We start from the raw sequence: 23,146 nt of genomic DNA, 5'->3' as shown, positions 1-23,146 counted from the left end.
CTACACCAGACTGAACAGAGTCTGCAAGAACTAGCTGCAAAATACACCAGCAGAAGGGAAGAGCTCTCCCCTCTCCAGGAAAGGGTGAGCAATCACCCTAACATGTGCTGTTGCCCCTAGTCTGTTGGGTGTAGCATTTGTCTCTGTTGGGAGCTTGGCATCGATCATGAGGACCATCTGGCTCCATTTCCCTGATGGACACAGCCTTTCCTGTCCTGTACAGCCTGGAGACTCAAGGAAAGTCAAGTTCACCCTGAAATTATAGCACAGCCAATAGCACCAACTTACCATGGTAGATGAACCCAAAATTTAGTTGCAAAAAACTTTAACTTCATTTCAAATTTAAAGGAAAGAAATGTTTCAAAATTATTTCACTTTTTTAATGCAATAAAAGTTGATGTTTTGAAAACTTCATGAACAGCTAATTAAAAATTAATTATTATAACTAGTTATTGCTATACCAAGGATTATACAGCTGAAGAAAATGTTTTGTTATAGAAATGCAGCAAAGAATAAACAAGTCTATCTTGAATAAAGCACAAAGTTAGCATGTTCTCAATCTCCCTTTTAAGCCAATTATTTCTATAATTTAGAAGGAAGACCTTATCACCAAAGTGGACTTTTTAATTTCGCATATCTTTTTTTTCTTTTTAGAGACAAGGTCTTGATCTGCCACCGAGGCTGGAGTGCCGTGGTGCGACCATAGCTCACTGCAGCCTCAAACTCCTGGGCTCAAGCAATCCTTCTACCTCAGCCTCCTAAGTAGCTAGGACTATAGGAGTGTTACCATGCCCGGGTAGTTTTTTCACTTTTTTGTGGAAATAGGTCTTGCTAGGTTGACCAAGCTGGTCTCGAACTCCTGGCCTCAAGTGATCCTCCCACCTCGGCCCCCAAAAGTGTCAGAATTACAGGTGTGAGCCATTGTCCCAGGACTATTTGGCATATCTTGAACTTTTTCCAGAGCCAAATTATAATGGGTACAAAACTATGCAGACATTTAAAAGAAATATTTTTCAAAAATATTTGGGGATGTGGAAAATGTGCTCACGTATATTGCTATGTTAAAAAAAAAGCCAGTTCTTACAAAAGAATAACTATATATAGCTATATAAATATGTATAGAAAAATCAGTCTGGAAGTAAATACCTCAACATTTTAACAGCAGTTTTTCTCTGAGTAGTAGAGTTACAAGTAATTTTTCTTTTCTTACACTTCTCAGAACTTTCAAAATCTTCTACTATAACAAATGATAAAAGTATACATTTTTTAAGGAACTAAGTATAAAGAACATGACATTTAAGGCACAACTTCCTCCTTTCATTGGGTTCTATAACAGGACGAAGAATGTGGTTTTGGAAACAGTGCAAGTTATTCTGTGTCCAAATCATATATAGAAATCTCAGAAACACACATTTTAAACTGCACATCAAGTCTCAATGATCTGATGGTGGCCATTTCAGAAAGATCAGAGGGGTCCCATAACATATTGAAATACAGAGCCTCTGGGGAGTGGGCCCAGAGTCATTACAACACACGCTATTATCTACATTTTATCTCCACTAAATTGACTTAAAAATGGAGAGGAGAGTGTGTGTAGCACTCAAACATCTGTGACATATCATTATGGAAGAAGAATATTTCTAGGAATTCTTATTCATAATTACTACTTTCAAACTGAGAAAATGGCAGAAAACAACTGTTAAATTAAAAAGCAATGCATGCATGTCACAATTTAGCAATAGCCAAAGTCAACTAGAAATCAGTTTCTATTTCACAACAGCAGTTACAAAAAACACAAAAATCCTCATGATTAGGGAACACAGTCAGAATAAAGTTTAAACCTGGAGAATGTTACTTTCTCTGCACTCTCACCCATCATAAAGCATAACAGGGTCTGAGGCCACGTATTTACTTGCAGACATTGAAAAAAAGAATCTTAACTGCTCAAGCTAACAAATCAGTGTCCCAAGTTTCATACTATTGGTCATATGATCCTCCAAGTGTTGTTTCTCAGACTCTTTCTCTGACAGTCTCTTCTTTCTTTAAAGCCAATAGATCAACAAAATAACCTAAACTAACCAAGGTCTTTCACTTTTTGAATGATGGAACCTCCTAACAGAGCAAAACAGGACTTTGAAGGTAGTATTTCAGGAAAAAGAGAAGGTAGGGAGTTTCAGGAAAACGTCTGATAAAATTCCATTGCTTTTCCAAAATAACAAAAGCATAGTTTCCCCAAGTCCCAAATACAAAAGCAAAGCAGAAAATAAAAGCATGTTCTTTTTACACTATTCCTGAGGGAAACACACTTTCACTTGCTATTTCAATGAATACTTTCTCCACAGTATTATTTCATTTCCAGAGAAAAAAATATATAGACTGAATAATCCCTAAATGTTTTAGAATATATCTAGAATACCTAAACAAATATACAGCTTCACTGAGAAATTCTACCTGCCTTAAATAAATATTTAGTTAACCGAAGAAGAAATGTTTCAACAATGAAATAACAATGAAGAAAGTGCATAACAAAACAGCATTAGTCTGTCTAACCAAAGAATAAGCAAAATGACAGCCCGGCGGCATAAAGGTTGTAGAGTAAAAGAAAAAAATGCTACCAAGATACTGAATAAGATTCTGATCTATTAGTATAAAAATGATGAAGAAAGCAAACACACCTTTCATGTGAGCGGCCTAAAAAGGCAGCTTCTCTGTACCTCTGACTTCCAACATCCTGTTCATGACTAGAGTCTAGGAAAGTAATATATGACCTCAGTAATGCTGGCCTGGCCTGCACCCAAGTCAGTGACTTCAACTGCTCCACATTAATAACAAAAGCCATACAGAGCGGACGTGCAGGGAGAGTGGAAGAGATGGAAGACTCTGGGGCAGGCTTCTAAAAGCAAAGCCATCTCCTGTTAAAGAAACTGGCCAAGTACTGTTCAGAAACAAGAGCTTCTTCAGTTGTCTTTATAATGCCTATAGTCATTCCACACGATTTTAAAAAACGGTCTTCACTGAACTCTACAACAAAATGATCCTCCCTATAACAGACTGGAGCAAAATACCACCTCCCAGGGACTGTTCTAAGCACTTTATACCAATTAAGGTACTTGATCTCCAACAACTCAATTAGGTAAATGCCATTAGTCTCAGTTTACAGAAAAGGAAACTGACCTAAAAGTAGGGGACATTTCAAGAGCACAGAGTTAGTAGACCTGAACACAGGCTCTTGGGCTACAGAGGCCAAAGGCTGAATCACTACAGCCGGTGATACCATACTGAATCTTTCTAGTGCTTACATCCTGTCTGCCTAACACCTTAAAGAGGCTGCAGACACACCAACTCCCAGGGCTACAGTCTTGTTGCTGCCATATGTTCCCTGGATTTGAAGAGAAGGGCAAAAGCTAACTTGCATTGAGTACCTACTGTGTGCTAGCCCTTTCAGAAAGACAAATTCCCTGGTGATATAAGCATTATCATCATTATTCCTATATTACAGATGAAAACTAGATTCTGAAGGTTTCAGTAACTTGCTTAATGCAAGGGAGAGGTAGCACTGGCATTTGAACTAAATCTGTTTGTACGTGGCTCATGTTTCTCCCACTACAGAAAGTGTCCTACCTCCTCAGTCACAGGTTGATCCCCTAAATGGGTGACTTCTCCAACAGCCAGAGATGATCTCCCATATTTTAACCAGTCATTTTACATATGAACGCTATTTGAACTACTGGGAAGAACATGGAGAGGGAGGAAAGATAGGTCAGTAAAATTCCAACACAACAGCAAAAAAACTCTCAATCCACAGAAAATCCCTACAATTAGTTAACAGAAGGCATATCTGGCATACACTCAGCGCTGCTGCAGAGAACCATGAACTGTAAATATACGTAACTATTTCTTTCTGGTGTATATAAACTAAACATCTGCAAATCATATTACATTTTCAATGCACTAGAGGAACTCACTATTGAAAAGAATTCTGTTGGCTGGGAGTGGTGGCTCAAGCCTGTAATCCCAGCACTTTGGGAAGGCAAGGAAAAAGGATCACTTGAGGCCAGGAGTTCAAGACCAATCTGGGCAACTCAGTGAGACTCTATTAATAAAGAAAAGAAAACTGTGGTTAAATTCCTTTGTAGGGTCCAAAGTTCGTTTATAATAAACAATCCTCTAATTTACTTTCTAAGTCTTTGAATTTTCAAAAGCAGTTATATTTTATTTTAGGCAGAACTATGGGAATATATAATAATTCAAAATTATTTCACATAAGCTTGGGATGTAGTTCTGCCTTAAAATTGAAGAAATTAACCATTATATATGTCCAAACTTTCTCTAGCCTGCGGTTATATGAATGGCTAAGTTGCCTGCCATAACAGCATATAAATTAGTTTGATTTTATAGCTTGGCTAAGAATATCTTGAAATAAAAAGAGCACTAGAGATTCAAAATCTGGTAAGTAAAATTAAAGATAGTACCATGAGACTTTTGTACACAGAATGTAAAAATAAGAGGGTTTCAAGATTCAATATTCTCATTTTATGAATAAAAAAACTGAGCCCACGATTTAAATGATCTCTTAGACTTAACCAGGGTCCATGTTAGAAATTCAATGGAAGAAACAAAATTAGAATCTAGTATGCTAATGCCTAATTCAAGGTATGGGTCAGAATGGACCCCCTCTGATGATATAATACTGTATTGTAAGCCCCAAAAGAGCAGAAACTGTGTCATATTGCTGGTTCTCTCCAAGCTCCTACAAATTACCATGCTTAATACATATTACTGGCCAGGCACAGTGGCTCACATCTGTCATCCCAGCACTTTGAGAGGCCAAAGGAGGATAGGTTGAGCCCAGGAGTTCAAGGCCAGCCTGGGCAACATGGCAAAATCCTGTCTCTATAAAACATACAAAAAATTAGCCGGGCACTGTGGTGTGCACATGTAGTGCCAGCTACTCAGGAGACTGAGGTGGGAAGATCACTTGAGCCCAGGAGGTCCAGGCTGCAGTGAGTGGAGATCACTGCAGCCTAGCTTGGGTGACAGAGCAAGACCCTGTCTCAATCAATCAATTGATCAGCCGGTCAATCTAATTCTCCCTGTGGTGGGAGAAGGGAATTAGAGGTGGCTGATACAGTAGGCTACCTCATATTTCATTTCTAGCCTTTATAGTTTGTTAGATCCTAGGGTCTCAGCACATAGTTATGCAAAATCAGTGCTAACCATACCCAGGGAACAGAGCATCACAAAACCCAGATGTATCACCTTAAGGATATCCTTAAAGATGCAGGATTGGAAGGCAGGAGACACTTGCAAATCAGTTAATCTATCCGGCTTAAGATTTCTCTGCTCCAGAATGAATAAACTGTATTTTTTGTATCTCTAAGTCCTCTTCCAACATTAAATGTTATTGCTCTGCCTGTTTCCTGAATTTTATACATTTGACACAAACATTAATACTTTAATAAACCCTTTTCAACTTGCCTCTTTGTTTGCTGAATTATATGCATAACTCTGTTACATACATAACTCTGAATTGTAGTCCCCAGCAACCCCTGCCCCACCTCAATGAATGAGGCTTTGGTCTGCAATGGCCACTGAGTCCCCCTTTTTTTCATAACACATTTTCTACCAGAAAAGCTCCTTGGGTTTGGGGGATTTGGCCCCTATCACTTCTAGTTCCTGGCATCGAGGCCTAAGGCTAGGCCACTGACATCAAAAAAAAAAAAAAGAGGCCATGGTCTCTCCACAGAGGCTGCCTCTGTTTGGTCTCTAGTGAGACCTTGAGCAAATGAATGCTGCTCAGACCATTGGGAGATACAAAGGGTCAGCTGCAGGGTCTGGCAGTGTGAAGCTTGTCCCAGGCCAGAGGCACAAGGTCAGAGAGAGGCCAGGGCTTGGAGTATGAGCTCTGTTGTATAACCTGAAACTTGAGAAGGTGGTTAAGAAAGATACTCAGACAAGGAAAAAACAAGAGAGGTTTAGAGACTAGAAAAACGAGAGAGAGAGAGAGAGAGAGAGACACTTTGGAAGTTCCAATAGGCTGTCTCAAAAAAGCAAATGTTTCTATCATCCATGTAGGTCAAAATAACATGCATTTATTGTATTTGTGAGCGAAATAGGACCTTACTAATTATTGTTAAGCATAAAGAGTTTTGTTACTAATATATGAGTGTCAAGAAAAAGAAAGGCCAGGATACAGGATTTTCATAATTAAGAACCAGAACATATATTGTATATTTGCATAGGACTTTACAGTTTGCAAATCACCTTCACACAAATTCTGCTCTGATCCACACAACTATCCCCATGACATTAAAAGAAACTGAGGCTTGCGAGTATGATTTACTTGTCCAAGATGCCCAAACTGCTACACATCTGCTACATCTTCAGGTCTGCTGGGAGTTCTTCTACCACACCACCAAGTCTCTTTAAAACTACTTTTCCTCAAAAGCAACCTTTTCAGAGAAACAAAATTTATCCTTATGCATTTTTACAATTTTTCAATTTTATTTCATTCTTAGTATTGAAAGTTGCTGTAGGTTGAGTATCATTAAACAGTGTTTTTATATGCTATATACATCATTGCCCCTTGTACGGCAAAGCGTGTGAGTATATGATGAGTTAAATAATCTTTGAGGGCTAATCTGGAAACTTTGCCACCACGTGTACTATATTATCATTTCTACGGGACGTTCTGTTCCAAGTTACATTCAACAGACCTAAAAGGGATTGTTTAAAACATGAACGTGGCTAAAAATAATCACCACTGCAAACCAGAAATTTCTTGGATTTCACTTCTCTTTTTCATTTCATTTAAACATATACAGACATACACAGAGCCTGTTTTCACTGAGCAGCACATACGGCATAAAAAGCTAAGTATTTCTGTATAACAGAAGAAATTTCATAAAACTCCCACATTATGATGGTGGATTACATAAAGAAGTGGGAAAGTCCCCTCTGTCCCCAAACTGTGCCAAGACATCTGACATGCTCTTATCTGCCAGGACTATACAGTTGTTCAACTTAGAATCCATTTTTTAGATAAATTAGCATAATATCATAATGATCCAAAAAAGTTCAAAAAGAACTTCTTGCCAGAATAATTAACTTCCTGAGGTCCTCCAAAAGATCTGTTCTAAGAAAAACACCTCCCTGCCAAGGGATTTCAAATACTAAAAGCAGAGTGGCAGGTTTTCAGTTATAAATTTCAACATATCACCAACCATACATGGTTGAAAGTTTTTTCAATGAGAATCAAGGTGTCAAGTTTAAGATACAAGAAACAAAAACAAACCCTCCCCCCAACAAAAGCCAGCTTCCAAAAAGGAACTAATCAAAGCATTGTTGCAACCACTATGTCTATTAAAAGAAACAGGTGACCAGAACGTTAGGATAAGTTCAGTTAACAAGTTCTTCTGATGCTTTTTATAGTACTTGGCTTATTAAAAATGGATTCATCCACAACTTTTTGGAAACATTTTTGTTGTGTAAATTCAGATGTGACTGTATTGAGCTTAAACCAAAGCAAACAAAACAAGAAAAAAAAAAAAAAAACCACCAGACTAAATCTAAATATTATTCTGGAAAATATTCATCAGTTAGCTTTTACTCTACCTCAAACAGCAGGTATTGTGAGGCCTGGTGGCTCAAGATCTTGCCATTTTCTCCTTTGCCCTCAACTCACAACAGTCCTTCCAGTAGAATATTTGAAAAGACAGACTAAGAATGATAGGGATCAAAATAAAAGCAGCTTACATGCATGAGAAACTCTGAATTGCCTAATTTCAGTCCCAATGCGTCTCAGTCTGCAGATCCTCTATAATTTTTGATGAAGTACAACATAAACCTGTTTAAAGCTGTTTACAATCAAAAGGTACAAAGTGTGAGAAGCAAATTCTCTTGGTTATTGAGATGAGTCTTAAAATAACCACAAGAGCTAATATTTAATTTGGTGTTCTTACCTTTATGTGAGATTTCTTAGTAAGACACAAAATGCCCTTATAAAACACAACAATCTATAGAGAAAATATTAATATCTCGGCTACTTCTCCAGTATCATGATGGCTATTTTTCAGGTTTAGAAAGCAAGTCACTTTTTGAAAAAGGCCAATTATCGTTACTTTAAATACTCTTCTATATCTCTTTTTTGATGCACGTACTTAAAATAGCCTCATATGAAGCCCAGATAGCTCCACAGGGCTGTACCAGCAATCCAGCCACATTCCAGCGAGTTCTTTTTAATCTGAAAAATGTTCAACATACACCTTGAATTCTTTTTTAGTGGTGCTGCACATTAGTTTTTCTGTGTTTTTCTCCCTGACCTATTTCTATAAGCTTATGCTTTCTTATTTTGAGTATCCTGAAAGTAGACACATATTCATGATCTGTAAGCAAACTTAAAACAAATAACCCTACAAGCCCTAAAACAGTATTATCTCATATACTTGTATTTTTTTCTTTTTTATATTCATTCCTTTCCTTAGGTTATAGTTCTGCAGGTATAAAGCATAAGTATAAAGGCGGGGTTGGGGGGGGTGGTGTAGGGGGTTGGGGAGGGGTGTTGGCGCTGGTGTGGGGCGAGGAGTTCTCCAGGATACAACATTCCAGATGATTTCTAAGTTCCCTTCCAAAGCCACATTTCTATTACTTGCTGGTTTCTCTGGTCTGCATTTGTCCCAGACAGGAGCTCCTATGCAGCAGCGGTTCTCAATCTCAATTAGGGGGCGGCTATTTTGCCTCCAGGGTACACTTGGCAATGCCTGCAGACATTTTTGCTGTCACAGCTGGGGATGGGGTGCACTACTGGCATCTAGTGGGCAGAGACCAAGGATGCTGCTGCTAACTAAACACCCTATAATGCACAGGGCAGGCCACACAACAAACAATCATCCAGGCCACAATATCAACAGTGCAGAGGTTGAGAAGTCCCACTGTAGAGTAACAAGCTTAGGAAACTAAATGATTTGTCATATTCGGAAAACTGTAGAGGCCATTTCCTAAAAGATTTGCTTTCATACTCCTAAACAGGTAGCTGAAGAGACTTCAACTCCTAAAAAGGAAGCAGAAAGCAACAGCACTTATTCACAGCCCCCTTTCTTCCCTTATCTCCCTCTTTCTCATCCACACCTACTGCATGATCAATGTTGGGAGGCAAGATAAGTCAGCAATGATCCCTGACTTCCAGGTGCTACCATCTAGTGAAGGAGATGGAATGGTCTCCTTATCACCAGGTGGCAAGTGCTCAGATACAGCAAGAAGCAATGGGGTTTGCAAAGTACACACATTCTTTAAAAGGTCCGTTAGGTATAAAAACTATATTTAATTAGCAGATACTACTAAGGAGCTTTCATTGGCAAGTTTTAAAATAGATCATTTCAGCTAGAAAAGGTTAGTCCCATTAAGAAAATGTGTTTTCAGGCCGGGTGCAGTGGCTCATGCCTGTAATCCCAGCACTTTGGGAGGCCAAGGTGGGCATATCGCCTGAGCTCAGGAGTTCGAGACCACCCTGGGCAACATGGTGAAACCCCGTCTCTAGTAAAACACAAAATCTTAGCCAGGCATTGTGGCGGGCGCCTGTAGTTCCAGCTACTCAGGAGGCTGAAGCATGAGAATCCCTTGAGCCCAGGGGGCGGAGGTTGCAGTGAGCCAGGATCACACCACTGCACTCCAGCTTGGGCTACAGAGTGAGACTCCAAGAGCATTCCTGGAGGAGCATTCTTGAAAAAGTATTCCAAGAATCACTGGGTTTACCAGCCTTACAAGTCATTCTGGATTCTTTCTGTAGCAAAGGTAAGTAAGGAAGGCCAGATGTCAAAGCCATGACTGCACAATGGGAACGACTTGCTTTCTAGAATACTTTGAGACATATCCATAGGAGCCATACAATTTTTCCTCCAAACCCAGACACTCGTGAAAGTAATTCTTCCAGGACAACGGTAAAAACTAGGACAAGTGTTCATGAGAGCCATGACTGTATGGCAGCACTTCAGAAGCAACTTTGGTTGGACAATGATGCCCATGTGAACCCTGTGATAGCTACAGATAGTAAACCTAACTATGACTGCTACTTTTTTAGTCAACTAAAAGTCAGCTATCGTCAAAAGGCAAGAAATTTGACACTCAGTATAAAATACACACCGAACACACTCAAGCAAATGCCAAATCTAGAAAATCTGAACACACTGTGTTTATGAATCTAAAGTATAAGATTCCCACAATAGTGTGCACCAGATGGGATTTAGCCTTTTCTCTGCAGCACATGAAAAGCAAGAAAAATTGTTGAACAGGTTTTCCTTTCCTCTGACTAATATCCTGATTCCCCAATCGGCACAGGCACATTTCTGGTACTTGCAACCAATACAAACCCTCAGTGACAAGTCACCTGACTTGACGTGTTTAATCACATTCTGATCCACGGACACTTTGTACTAAGCAAGAGAAGCAACTCCTCTTGAAAGTCATGCTGCCACCAAAATGTATGGGTTCTTGGGCATTTGAGTGGAGTCAAGATGTTATACACATAATCTAGAAAATCCTATAAAATACGACACCAAACTCCTTGGAAAACAAAAAAGATCTCCAGGAAGAATGAGGTCAATACTCTTCCTGTCTTCACTCCAACCCATAAATAAGGAGGCATCTGACAAAAAACCCACTGTAGTCTTACATGGAGCTTGCAAATTAAAAACTAAACCAAAACATATACCAATGCTTTGGACACATAACTAAGACTGAATGAAAAAGAAAGGTCACTCCCTGAAAGGTTAGAAAGGTAAATATTTATTTATTTATTTATTTACAGAGAGAGAGAGAGAGAGAGACAGGGTTTCGCTGCCGTCACCCAGGCTGGAGTGCAATGGTGCAATCTCGGCTCACTGCAACCTCTGCCTTCCCGGCACAAGCAATTCTTGTGCCTCAGTCTCCCAAGCAGCTGGGACTACAGGCGCATGCCACCATGGCTGGCTAATTTTGTATTTTTTGTATATTTGCATTTTTGCCATGTTGCCCAGGCTGGTCTCAAACTCCTGAGCTCAAGTGATCTGCCTACCTTGGCCTCCCAAAGTGCTAGGGTTACAGGCATGAGCCACCAAGCCTGGCCTCTAGTATGTTTTTTGTTAAGCCTAGTAACAGATGGAAATGGCATCATGAAATGAAGACTGTATCTTCATTTTTCAAAATGTTTGGATAAAATGCACAAATGTAAAGTGGATGACATATTAAGGCTGTTCACAGTTATTTGAAATGTCATACTAAAACAGGATTAATTATTGAGCTGCTATAATCTGAAGGAAAGGTCTGGTGCTATTATTCTTTTTTAATTAAACAATTATATTAAACACCTAGATGAAGTTTGAGAATATGCTTGTTAATTATGTAGACGACACCAAGTTAGATGAAAGACAATATTCCAAAGGATCTTAATGTAGAATACTGCAGACAGCGATGAGATGACATTTTAATAGAGATGTTGGGTAACATATTTATGTACATAAATTGTACGAACAGAAGTGCTGGAGACCGGGCTTTACAGCCTAGCTCAACACTGAGAGTCAAGTAACACAGCTGTGTGTGTGTGTGTGTGTGTTTTTAAAGGAAATTCAATCCTCGGATGCATTACTAAAATTAAATAACCAGATCAAGGGAAGAAATAGTCTAATAAGCATTACCTAAGTTGAAACCACATCTGGAAAGATGAGTTGAATTCTGGGAGCATCATTTTAAGAGGAAATTAATTATCTGGAGAAAGACCAGGACAGTTAAGGGTATAGACATCATACCATTTGAGACACTGTTGGCAAAACCAGAAAGGTTTGGCCTAGGGAACACTCCATGCAAATATGATGGCTTTCTTCAGCTGTTTACAAGGCTATCACGGGGATACCCCTGAACACGTTTCCACTGGCCAATGTCTCTCCAAAATGTAAACGCTATACACCAGGCTCAGCTTGACAATAAGAAAGCAAACATGACCTCTCTAACGTGGTCATTTGATTCAAATAGTCTAAGATGAATTTAGGCTTTTTGGCCACTGCATTACACAGTTGACTCAGAATGACTTCAGACCCAATTTAAGCCACAGTTTTCTCTTGTGACCATGGTTAACTGCTGTTAATCTCAGTAGTTATCACCTACAGAGACCATATTATGTATTTGCTCAATGTCTGTCTCTACCTACTACAATGTAAGTTTCATGTAAGGCAGAAGCTTTGTCTTGTTCACAGCTGAATACCCAGCACCAAGAACAAGTCCTGGCCCATAGCAAGCATTCAATAAACAGATGTTGAATAAGTGAATGCCTGTTAAACAAACACCAAAAATGTCATAAAGGGGCCAAAAGACAGAAGGCAAGAGAACAGCAAACGAAAGAACTAGCAAGCAACAGAAGGTGCAGGAAGGCACATTTCAATGCAAGAATAACGTTCCTAATAATTACAGCTGTTCAACAACAGAATAAGATGCTTTTTTTTTTTTTTTTTTAAATTAGAGATGGGGTTTCACTATGTTGGCCAGGCTGGTCTTGAACTCCTGACCTCAAGTGATCCACCCACCTGGGGCTCCAAAAGTGCCAGGATTACAGGCATTAGCCACCGCGCCCAGCTAAGATGTTTCATAATGTAAAATTTTGTTCTCCATAGTTGAATACATTAAAGTAGATGCTGAATGAACAGGAAGTCTGTATTTTTGGATGCTTGAACTGGGTAACCTCAAGTATTTTTGAAAGCAATGATTCTTCATAAAAATGAGTTCTGTACAGAGCCCTCAGAAATAATACCACACATCTACAACCATCTGATCTTTGATAAACCCGACAAAAACAAGAAATGGGGAAAGGATTCCCTATTAATAAATGGTGTTAGGAAAACTGGCTACCCATATATAGAAAGCTGAAACTGGATCCCTTCCTCACACCTTATAGAAAAATTAATTCAAGATGGATTAAAGACTTAAATGTTAGACCTAAAACCATAAAAACCCTAGAAGAAAACCTACATAATACCGTTCAGAACAAAGGCATGGGCAAGGACTTCATGACTAAAACACCAAAAGCAATGGCAACAAAAACCAAAATTGACAAATGGGATCTAATTAAACTAAAGAGCTTCTGCACAGCAAAAGAAACTACCATCAGAGTGAACAGGCAACCTACAGAATGGGAGAAAATTTTTACAATCTACCCATCTGACAAAGGGCTAATATCCAGAATCTACAAAGAACTCAAACAAATTTACAAGAAAAAAAGAAACAACCCCATCAAAAAGTGGGTGAAGGATATGAACAGACACTTCTCAAAAGAAGACATTTATGCAGCCAACAGACACATGAAAAAACACTCATCATCACTGGCCATCAGAGAAATGCAAATCAAAACCACAATGAGATACCATCTCACACCAGTTAGAATGGCGATCATTAAAAAGTCAGGAAACAACAGGTGCTGGAGAGGATGTGGAGAAATAGGAACACTTTTACACTGTTGGTGGGACTGTAAACTAATACAACCATTGTGGAAGACGGTGTGGCGATTCCTCAGGGATCCAGAACTAGAAATACCATTTGACCCAGCCATCCCATTACTGGGTATATACCCAGAGGAATATAAATCATGCTGCTATAAAGACACATGCACACGTATGTTTATTGCGGCACTATTCACAATAGCAAAGACTTGGAACCAACCCAAATGTCCATCAATGATAGACTGAATTAAGAAAATGTGGCACATATACACCATGGAATACTATGCAGCCATAAAAAAGGATGAGTTCATGTCCTTTGTAGGGACATGGATGAAGCTGGAAACCATCATTCTCAGCAAACTATCACAAGGACAGAAAACCAAACACTGCATGTTCTCACTCATAGGTGGGAACTAAACAATGAGAACACTTGGACACAGGGCAGGGAGCATCACACACCGGGGCCTGTTGTGGGGTCAGGGGAGGGGGGAGGGATAGCATTAGGAGATATACCTAATGTAAATGACGAGTTAATGGGTGCAGCACACCAACATGGCACACGTATACATATGTAACAAACTTGCACGTTGTGCACATGTACTTGCACGTTGTGCACATGTACCCTAGAACTTTAATTAAAAAAAAAAAAAAGTTCTGTACTATCAATGAGGACATGGCAGGGATGTCCCATTCACTGTAACATCTGCACAGGACTGTTTACACTTAACTCCAATCTACTCCCCACCTATTTGTACTCTTTGAGCCTGAAGAGTCTGATCTGTCAAGGATTGCACCAATCGTTGTCCTACACTGGTTGGGTTTAGTCAAAAGGGACAATGGCTGGAGATAGAGGAGCCCAGGGTCAGGGAACAGAACTGCTGGCTGTGTCCCTGTATGTTCTCAGTGGACAGTCTCCCTTGACTGCAGACCTCAGCTCCTATAAGGCAGCCATTTGTACACAGCCAGTGGTTTGATAACATTCCCTCCTCTTTCTTCCTCACGTACAGATATTAGCCCTTGCCCCATACCCTTTTACTTGCCCTTGTATATTCTCACTATACCCTACATTTTTACTCTTTTTATTAAATGTTCCCCAAATTATCCAACTTGTGTGTGCCATCTGCCTCCCACCAGGTCCCTAACCAATGCAACACCTAAGTGACTGCTTATGCCATTTTTGTTTGACCACTTACAAGGACCAAGAGGGAGCACACTAGGTTTTGGAGAACTGTAATTGCTAGACATATCTCCTTTATATTCAGCCAACTCTGTAACTCTTATTCATTAATTTTAGTGCTTCTATGGAAATAACACTAGGCCTTTTGCTTATTTGAAGCCAGTTTTCAAAACAGTTATAATGATGGGGAGACATACAATAGGCACAGGTCACAACGTATGAGTCTCACGTCTCAGCACAACTGCATAGGCAGCTTGACTTCCTGGGCATTCTGTAATAGCAGCTTCCTGGTTTAGCAAGCATGTTGGCTTCAAATCCAATCATTCCTTTAGAAGCAGGAAGCAATGTCAGGTTATCATGCAACAATATCAGATTTGGGGCACCAACAGCAGTTATGAGGAAATCATATATATATTGTGTTCCTTCTCCAAATATAAGTTTATAAAAGAGCAAACACCACAAAACTTTTTTCATCTTCTATTATTGAGGCTGACCTTCTGTGGGAATTACTAGAGCAACAGGATGTTTTCATCCTGCATTGATTTTTTCTTATAAAAAGTATATCAAGTGTAAAAATATTGTCTTTTCTCACTATAGCCAGAGTGAAAAACTAAATGAATTAAAGTGCTTGGTAACAGCTGGTATTTCTTGGCCAGCTGTGGTTGTTCACACCTGTAATCCCAGCACTTTGGGAGGCTAAGGCAGGCAGACCACTTGAGGTCAGGAGTTTGAGACCAACCTGGCCAACACGGTGAAACCTCATCTCTACTAAAAATACAAAAAAATGGCCGGGTACGGTGGCTCACAACTGTAATCCCAGCACTCTAGGAGGCCAAGGTGGGTGGATCACCTGAGGTCAGGAGTTTGAGACCACCCTGGCCAACATGGCAAAACCCCAACTCTACTAAAAAATAAAACAATTACCTGAGCATGGTGGTGCGCACCTGTAATCCCAGCTACTCGGGGAGCTGAGGCTGGAGAATCGCTTGAACCCAGAAAGTGGAGATTGCAATGAGCCGAGATCACACCACTGCACTCCAGCCCGGGCAACAGAGCAAGACTCCATCTCAAAAAGTAAATACACAAACAAAAAAATTAGCCGGGTATGGTGGTGGGCACCTGTAACCTCAACTACTCGGGAGGCTAAGGCAAGAGAATCGCTTGAACCTGGGAGATGGAGGTTACAGTAAGCCAAGATGGCGCCATTGCGCTCCAGCCTCTGTCTCAAAAAAAAAAAAAAAAAAAAAAGAGTTCGTATTTCTTTATATGGCCTGTTGTCACAGAAAGCACCAAGTATTTCTTTATACAGCCTTGTATCACAGCAAGCAAACAAAAGAGCAGGTGAGAAAAATGCACATTGAATGAGTTTAGACAAAATAAAATAAATGTAATTTTATAAGTATTATAAGCAAAGAGGAAAAAATCTGAAGAACTCTATAAAATATGAAGAAAAACATCCAAAGGAATCTACTGCCAAGAACTACTTGTGTATTACAATTAAAACATTTTAAATTGCATATATTTATAGAAATTAGGCATATTTGTAGTAACTTGGAAGAGTGGGAATGGAGAAGATAATGAAAACTATAAAGCTTTTATAATTCCTACTCCAACAAGTTTTCAAACTGTTTAAATATCTAAGTTTTAGACAATCACCACCAGCGTCATCCACTCCAAATACAGCACAGTCTAAGAAAACTGACAACTGTTATGAAGAAAACAAAAATTAAGAGATCCCTAAGAGTGTGGTACCAACACTGGGCTGCTGTCCTGCCTATGGCTCCCTTTCTTTGATCTTTGACCACATAAATTAATTATCATTAGAATAGAAGAAATTATTTGCCAGATAGTTAGGAATGCTTGTTTTTTTTTTTTTCCTCAAAAAACAGGACCTATCAATAATATCTTTTTTCCCTTTCAAAGGCCTGTGGATGTGACTAAAAATACTAGTCCACGATCAAAGTCCTTTCCACTCTGCACCTGAGAAGAGTGCTCTGTGGACTGCTCCATGATTTGAACTTAAGGACCCTGGCCGAGCAGCGGTGGCTCACGCCTGGAATCCTAGCACTTTGGGAGGCTGAGGCGGATGGATTGACTGAGGTCAGGAGTTTGAGACCAGCCTGGGCAACACGGTGAAACTCCATCTCTACTAAAATACAAAAAATTAGCCAGGCATGGTGGTGGGCACCTGTAGTCCCAGCTACTTGGGGGGCTGAGGCATGAGAATTGTTTGAACCTGGGAGGCAGAGGATACAGTGAGCCAAGACTGTGCCACTGCACTTCAGCTGGGGCAACACAGCAAGACTCTGTCTCCAAAAAAAAAAAAAAAAAAAATCCTCATCTGATTTGCACTTCTATCTCTGACTTAACGTTGATCCAAACAGGGCATCAAAAAACATGGAAGACATACCCTCAGCCTTTGCACTTACAGGAGAATTTATTACAGACTATTTCATTAAGGTATTGGAACTTAGACCTCTGTAAAGAAAAAAAAAAGCAAACATTTACTGACCATATCCAAATATGGCATGTCCAATATAAAAGTGAAAAGCAATGGCTGTGGGGCTTTCCTGCAAAGAGGTACTTTATATACATTTTCCTCGTTTGACCAACGTATGTTCTCACTCTCTCCCTTTTAAACTTAGGACTTCTAAGTATATTGTATAAATAAATATCGAATTTCCTTTCCAGGGACATTGAAAATGTCCCCAGTCCCACTACCAGATATTGGGTCCATTTCAACAAGCATTTATTGAGTTCCAACTATGTGCACAACATTAGATCACTGTATCAACGATGGGAAGATAGGTTTTCTCCCAAAATGTAGTGATCCTCCTTAATTCCTGAGACAAAGTTTTGTAGCTTCCCAATTAGAAATAATAACTACCAATTTACCCTACATTCCGGCCTTTGCAAGGCTATTTCTGATACCAACAGAAATGTCCCTGTCTCATGGTTAGAATCTGAAATGAGAGACAATTATACAAGTAACAAAAAGCACAAGCTAAAACTGTGGCCTGGACAAAATACTGTGAGAATACAGTAAACACTGTTATTCAATCAATCAAGGGGAAAAAAATTTGGGAAAAAAGTACCATTTGAGATGGTCCTTAAAGAAGGAATGGCACCCAACCACGAAAGGCATGAGACGTGGACAGAGACAGGTAAGAGAAATGAGCCTGCGAAATTATGGAGGGTCTTGAGGACCATGCGATTTTCAATTCAAAAATTAGTGTAATCCAGGCAGGCCGGTGCCTCACACCTGTAATCCCAGCACTTGGGGAGGCTGAGGCAGGTGGATGGCTTGAGCCCAGGAATTCAAGACCATCCTGGGCAACATGGCAAAACCCCGTCTCTACAAAAGACACACCCACAAGAAAATTAGCTGAGCATGGTGGTGCATGCCTATAGTCCCAGCTACTTGGGAGGCTGCGGTGGGAGGATGGCTTAAGCCTGGGAAGCGGACATTGCAATCAGCCGAGATCATGCCACTGCACTCTAGCCTGGGACGAAAGAGCCAGACCATGTTTCAAAATAATAATATAATAATATTTAGTATAGTCCATTTTGGATAAAGTGTGATATATCCACACAATGAGATATTATTCAGCAATAGCAAGGAATGAGTGTGCCTCCGTATGTGTATGTATATGAGGTGATAGTGAGGGAATAACACATACCTAATATAGAAACTTTGAAAACTACAGAAACACATTTAGAAAAAACACAAAAATATTTGCAATCCCAACACCAATATATATTATCCTTATGGAATACTTAAACTTTTAAAGTCAAGTCTCTGTCATTCCATTTTTACGTCACTTTCATAATGTATGTAGCTCTACTCTTTTTATAATAAAAAGCTAGAATTAAATGGTTTGTTCCTGAGTTTTTCATTTTTATAAATAACAAATTTAGAATTACTTAAAAGCTATAATGGTGGGGTTACTGCTCTTAATTGTTATTAATGAATGTAAATATGCTTTCTCTATTATCTAAAAATAAATTTGATAACAGAACCACATACAACAAGGAAATATGCAAATGAATACAGCATAAAAATCACAGAATTACTGAATTTCAGAGCTGGAAGTGACCTTGTGGACTATGAGTCCAATTTCGATTTAAACGGAAATCTGACTATGACCTCACCAGGATAGGGTCCCTATTTTATTCACGGATGATTCCTTTGTACAAAGCCCTACATGTGCCAGGCACTCTATAAATACACTTGAAATAAACTAGCAACGTTTGTTGGATGAATGAAATTCATTTTAATGTAATGATTTATAATCTCAGAAGGAAAGACTTCTGCCTCTGGTCTTTCTCCAAAAAAGTGGCTTATTGTTCATTTATATATTAGTAATGAATAAAAGCCTGACAGGAGAACATGTAACGGTAGTCCCCAACTAATGGAAAAGTTTTAATCCAAAAGTTTGCATGTAAGTAGATTCATTTGAACTCAATGCATTTTGGGTACTATACATTATGGGTACTATGGCCAGCCACGAAAGCTCCCTCAAGTATACAGTATAGTTCCGACAGACACTAACCACCATGCAGAAAAATGCTCTATGGGAAAATGTGTTCAGCACCCACTGTGGGAACCATCTTCTTGCTGCTGGCCAGGAGGCAGGCCCCTTCAAGATCAAAGATTGGGGGATATACAGGTGAAAAATCAGAACAGGGTAAAGTTGTCAAGAGGGGTATAGAGAAAAACAGTGTACTCCCCCAATCCCCCTTTCATGCCTGATTCATTCACCAAGCAAGCATATCTTGGTGTCTTCTATATGTCAAGTCTTGTACTAGACATTGATGGGGCACATCAGAGACCAAAATTGACATGGCTTTTATCCTTCTGGATCTTATAGTCTAATAGGGAAGAAAGATACTGAAAGATTAGAAAAGAGAATGGCGATGAGGGTGAATGGAGAGAGAGTAGGGGTATGATGAAGAGAAAAGAATATTAGTAATGTTATATCATTTCCCCCTCCTTCTTCCTCTACCTGCATCTGCTTCACAATTGGGGTAGAGAGGATGGAACAAATAACTAAAAAGTAGATGCAGGGAGAGCTTTAATTTTTGTCTCCCCTACTTCTACTCCTTTTCACAGATCTTGATGCCAACTAGTGCAGGCCAGAGTTGATTGGCATTGATGTGGGACGTGGGGAGTGAACAAGCAAACACTGGGGCTGTAGGAGTGAAGAGAAAGGAATCAAAGGAAGGAAATTCCCATCCCCCAGAACAAAGGAGAAACATGCTCTTTTGATGAGCACGCATAGGATGAGGCTGCACCTATGTCAGGAAAAAGCCGTTCTGCTGAAGGCCCATCCAAGACAAACTCGACTCTGGACACCTAGCCCCACAAACATTGTCTGTTCCAACACATATCCAGTTTTCCCCATAATTTTATGTAAACTACTCAGGTATACTCTCATTCTTACTTGAAACTAAATTTGTATGTCTATGCCTGTGTACTCTATAAGTTCTCTAAAGAGGGAGGAATTAAATAAACTGTAATCACTCACCCTTTCTTAAGTTTAATTACCACGATGCTTTAAGGTGACATTAGGCTCTTTTCATTTGCAAAAAGACAAACAAATAGTATAAACAGTCAGATTTCACAAGCCCATGCACGTAGGAAGGAAAGTGGCAGATTAGCATCAATGTGGGCAGATACAAAATAACAGACAGAGAGAATGAATCTAAGTCATTCTTTTTTTTTTTTTTTTTGGAGACGAAGTTTCCCTCTTGTAGCCCAGGCTGGAGTGCAATGGTGTGGTCTCGGCTCACCGCAACCTCTGATTCCCGGGTTCAAGTGATTCTCCTGCCTCAGCCTCCCAAGTAGCTGGGATTACAGGTGCCTGCCACCATGCCCAGCTAATTTTTGTATTATTAGTAGAGATGGGGTTTCACCATGTTGGCCACACTGGTCTTTAACTCCTGTCTGCCCAACTCAGCCTCCCAAAGTGCTGGGATTACAGGCCTAAGCCACCACGGCCAGCATGAATTTAAGTCATTCTCGAGGGATGATGGCCTCTAAAGCAACAGATGTAACTCTAGGGTGGGATGTGGGGAACATCCTAGTCCACCTAGGCCGCTCACTGCCTGGGTGTGGCCCCAAAGACCACCAGAGCAAAGGCAGCATTAAAAAACAAGAAACTAAAAATTCAAACACAAAATTGCATGTGTCCACTGAGTATATGAACCTAAAATAGTGCAGGGGTTCTATCACCGCACCTCATGGCATACTTACAGAGAAGGTAAAGATTCTGCAAATTTGATTTCAAACTACAAAGGCGAGCATAACTTCCCGCTTGGCCATCCACTCCAATGACCTATTTTCCACCTTATCCTATTTTGGTTCCTGGCTCCCAACCACACTTTCCTTCTTCAACTATGCTCTCGGGCTTCCCTAACAGGTTCCTATTCAGGTTTTCCTTCTACCAAATAAAAACCACTCTGTCTCTTTCTAACCCACCTCCAGCTCATGTTTCGTTAGGTCCTATAGCACTGCTTCTCTTACTCTGCAAGTTCTTCCCAGGACCACCTCACCAATGCCCACAGCACCCAGGAGCTCTTAAGGTCTTATGACTCCTGAGTCTGCAGCTCTGGTCCCAGTCACTCTCCTGAACCTAGCAGGATCTCACAACTCATGATAAATGATAAGTAGTGGATTATTAAGAGAAACAATGCAGGACTCTCAAAAATTTCTAGTTTAAATCAAGGAGGTTATCTGTGCTTTTTCACAAAATTTCTATGAGGAGGAATGCTGGTATGATAGCAGGAAGAGAGGTGTTGAAGCAGATACATGCGGGTTTGAATTTCAGCACTGCCATATGCGCTGTGTGATTTTGGGAAGTTACTCTGAGCATCAGTTCCTTTACCTTACAAAATGGGGACAATAATGTCTACTTTTCAAGGCTGTTGTATGAATCAGAGATAAAATTATAAAACAAAGAACTATCAAGCACACAGCAACTGTTCAACAGAGTATTATGCCTATGTGTCAGAGGCATTTGAACTAGAGTGACTCCATTTGAATGGGGCTGGGTAAAATAAGGCTGAGACCTACTGGGCTGCCCTGCCAGGAGGTTAGGCATTCTTAGTCACAGAATGAGATAGGAGGTGGGCACAAGATACAGGTCACAAAGACCTTGTTGACAAAACAGGATGCGGTAGAAAAGGGCAGCCAAAATCCACCAAAACCAAGATGGTTACAAAAGTGAGCTCTGGTCATCCTCACTGCTCATTATACACTAATTATAATGCATTAGCATGCTAAGAGACACTCCCATCAGCGCCATGACAGTTTACAAACGCCATGGCAACATCAAGAGTTACCCTTAGGGTCTTTTTAAAAGGAGGAGAAACCGTCAGTTCTGGGAATTGCCCATCCCTTTCCTGGAAAACTCATGAATAATCCGCCCCCTGTTTAGCACATAATAAGCATAAAAATAGCCAACCAGCAGCCCTCGGGGCTGCTCTGTCTATGGAGTAGCCATTCTTTATTCCTTTACTTTCTTAATAAACTTGCTTTCACTTCACTCCACAGACTTGTCTCGAATTCTTTCTTGCAGGAGATCTAAGAGCCCGTCTCTTGGGGTCTAGCTCAGGACCCCTTTCTGGTAACATATGGAGGCTGCTATTATGAAAATACTGAGAAACTATGGGTTTTGTTATAACATTTTTCTCATAACTATTATTAGTATCTTAAGTACTGCAGGAAGGTAGCTGCTGTCCTTATTTTTCTATCCTTCCACTTCCACCTCCAGTATGCCATGTACAGTGGACTTATGTGATTCTTTTAGGTTATCCAGCATCTGAACTTTCCTTCCTATGTTTGGAAAATAATTAACAATTAACACTACAGGCCAGGGGTGGTGGCTCACACCTGTAATCCCAGCACCTTGGGAGGCCAAGGTGGGAGGATTGCTTGAGCCCAGGAGTTCAAGACCAGCCTCAGCAACATAACAAGACCATGTTTCTTAAAAAAAAAACCAAAAAAAAAAAACACAACACTTCAAAAGCTGAAAACTCCAAGTAACTGCTTTTTCAACCACCCCTGCAATCAGACTGCAGTCACATTACTAGGTACACTGGCTCCACCAAATAATCCATCCCAGATTTAGAATCTCAAGCAGTTACAAATAGTAAGAACCGTACAGAAACCTGGGCCAGAGGTAGGGGCAGTGATGCAGTTCCCAAAGGCAGCAGTGGTGGCATTTGGGGTCTCGTGTGACTGTGCTGGTGGTGCAAGATGCAGGGCCTATGATCATGTGCCAGGAGGCAGTAGCAATATATTCCTCAGATCAGTTCAGCATCATTGATCCTGGCTGATAAGCTGCCAAGGTGGGTTCTCAGCTTTCCCAGAGAAACTGTGGCTACCTAATATCCTTAATAAACTCCTTTTATGATTAAATTAAGTCAGAGATGTCTATTGCTTGCAACTGAGAATCCTGACTGATATGGTAAGTCAGGTAACATTTCATTGCCTTTGGTCAAAGGCCAC

At 40.1% G+C, this 23,146-nt stretch overlaps 1 protein-coding gene and 1 long non-coding RNA gene across 5 annotated transcripts in view; both read right to left on the bottom strand.

Moving 5' to 3' along the window:
* LOC134761305 (uncharacterized) overlaps positions 1-22,612 on the bottom strand; it is a 41,305-nt gene extending 18,693 nt beyond the window's left edge. For both annotated transcript variants that reach the window (XR_010139800.1, XR_010139801.1), the window contains exon 1: positions 1,147-22,612. This is a non-coding gene — a long non-coding RNA (uncharacterized LOC134761305). The remainder of the gene's footprint in view (positions 1-1,146) is intronic.
* GAB1 (GRB2 associated binding protein 1) overlaps positions 1-23,146 on the bottom strand; it is a 131,090-nt gene that overhangs the window by 84,462 nt on the left and 23,482 nt on the right. The gene's annotated exons all lie outside the window — the stretch shown is intronic.

Source organism: Pongo abelii, chromosome 3, assembly GCF_028885655.2.
Source record: "Pongo abelii isolate AG06213 chromosome 3, NHGRI_mPonAbe1-v2.0_pri, whole genome shotgun sequence".
NCBI lineage: Eukaryota > Metazoa > Chordata > Mammalia > Primates > Hominidae > Pongo > Pongo abelii.
This window is presented reverse-complemented; position numbering and strand designations above follow the sequence as displayed.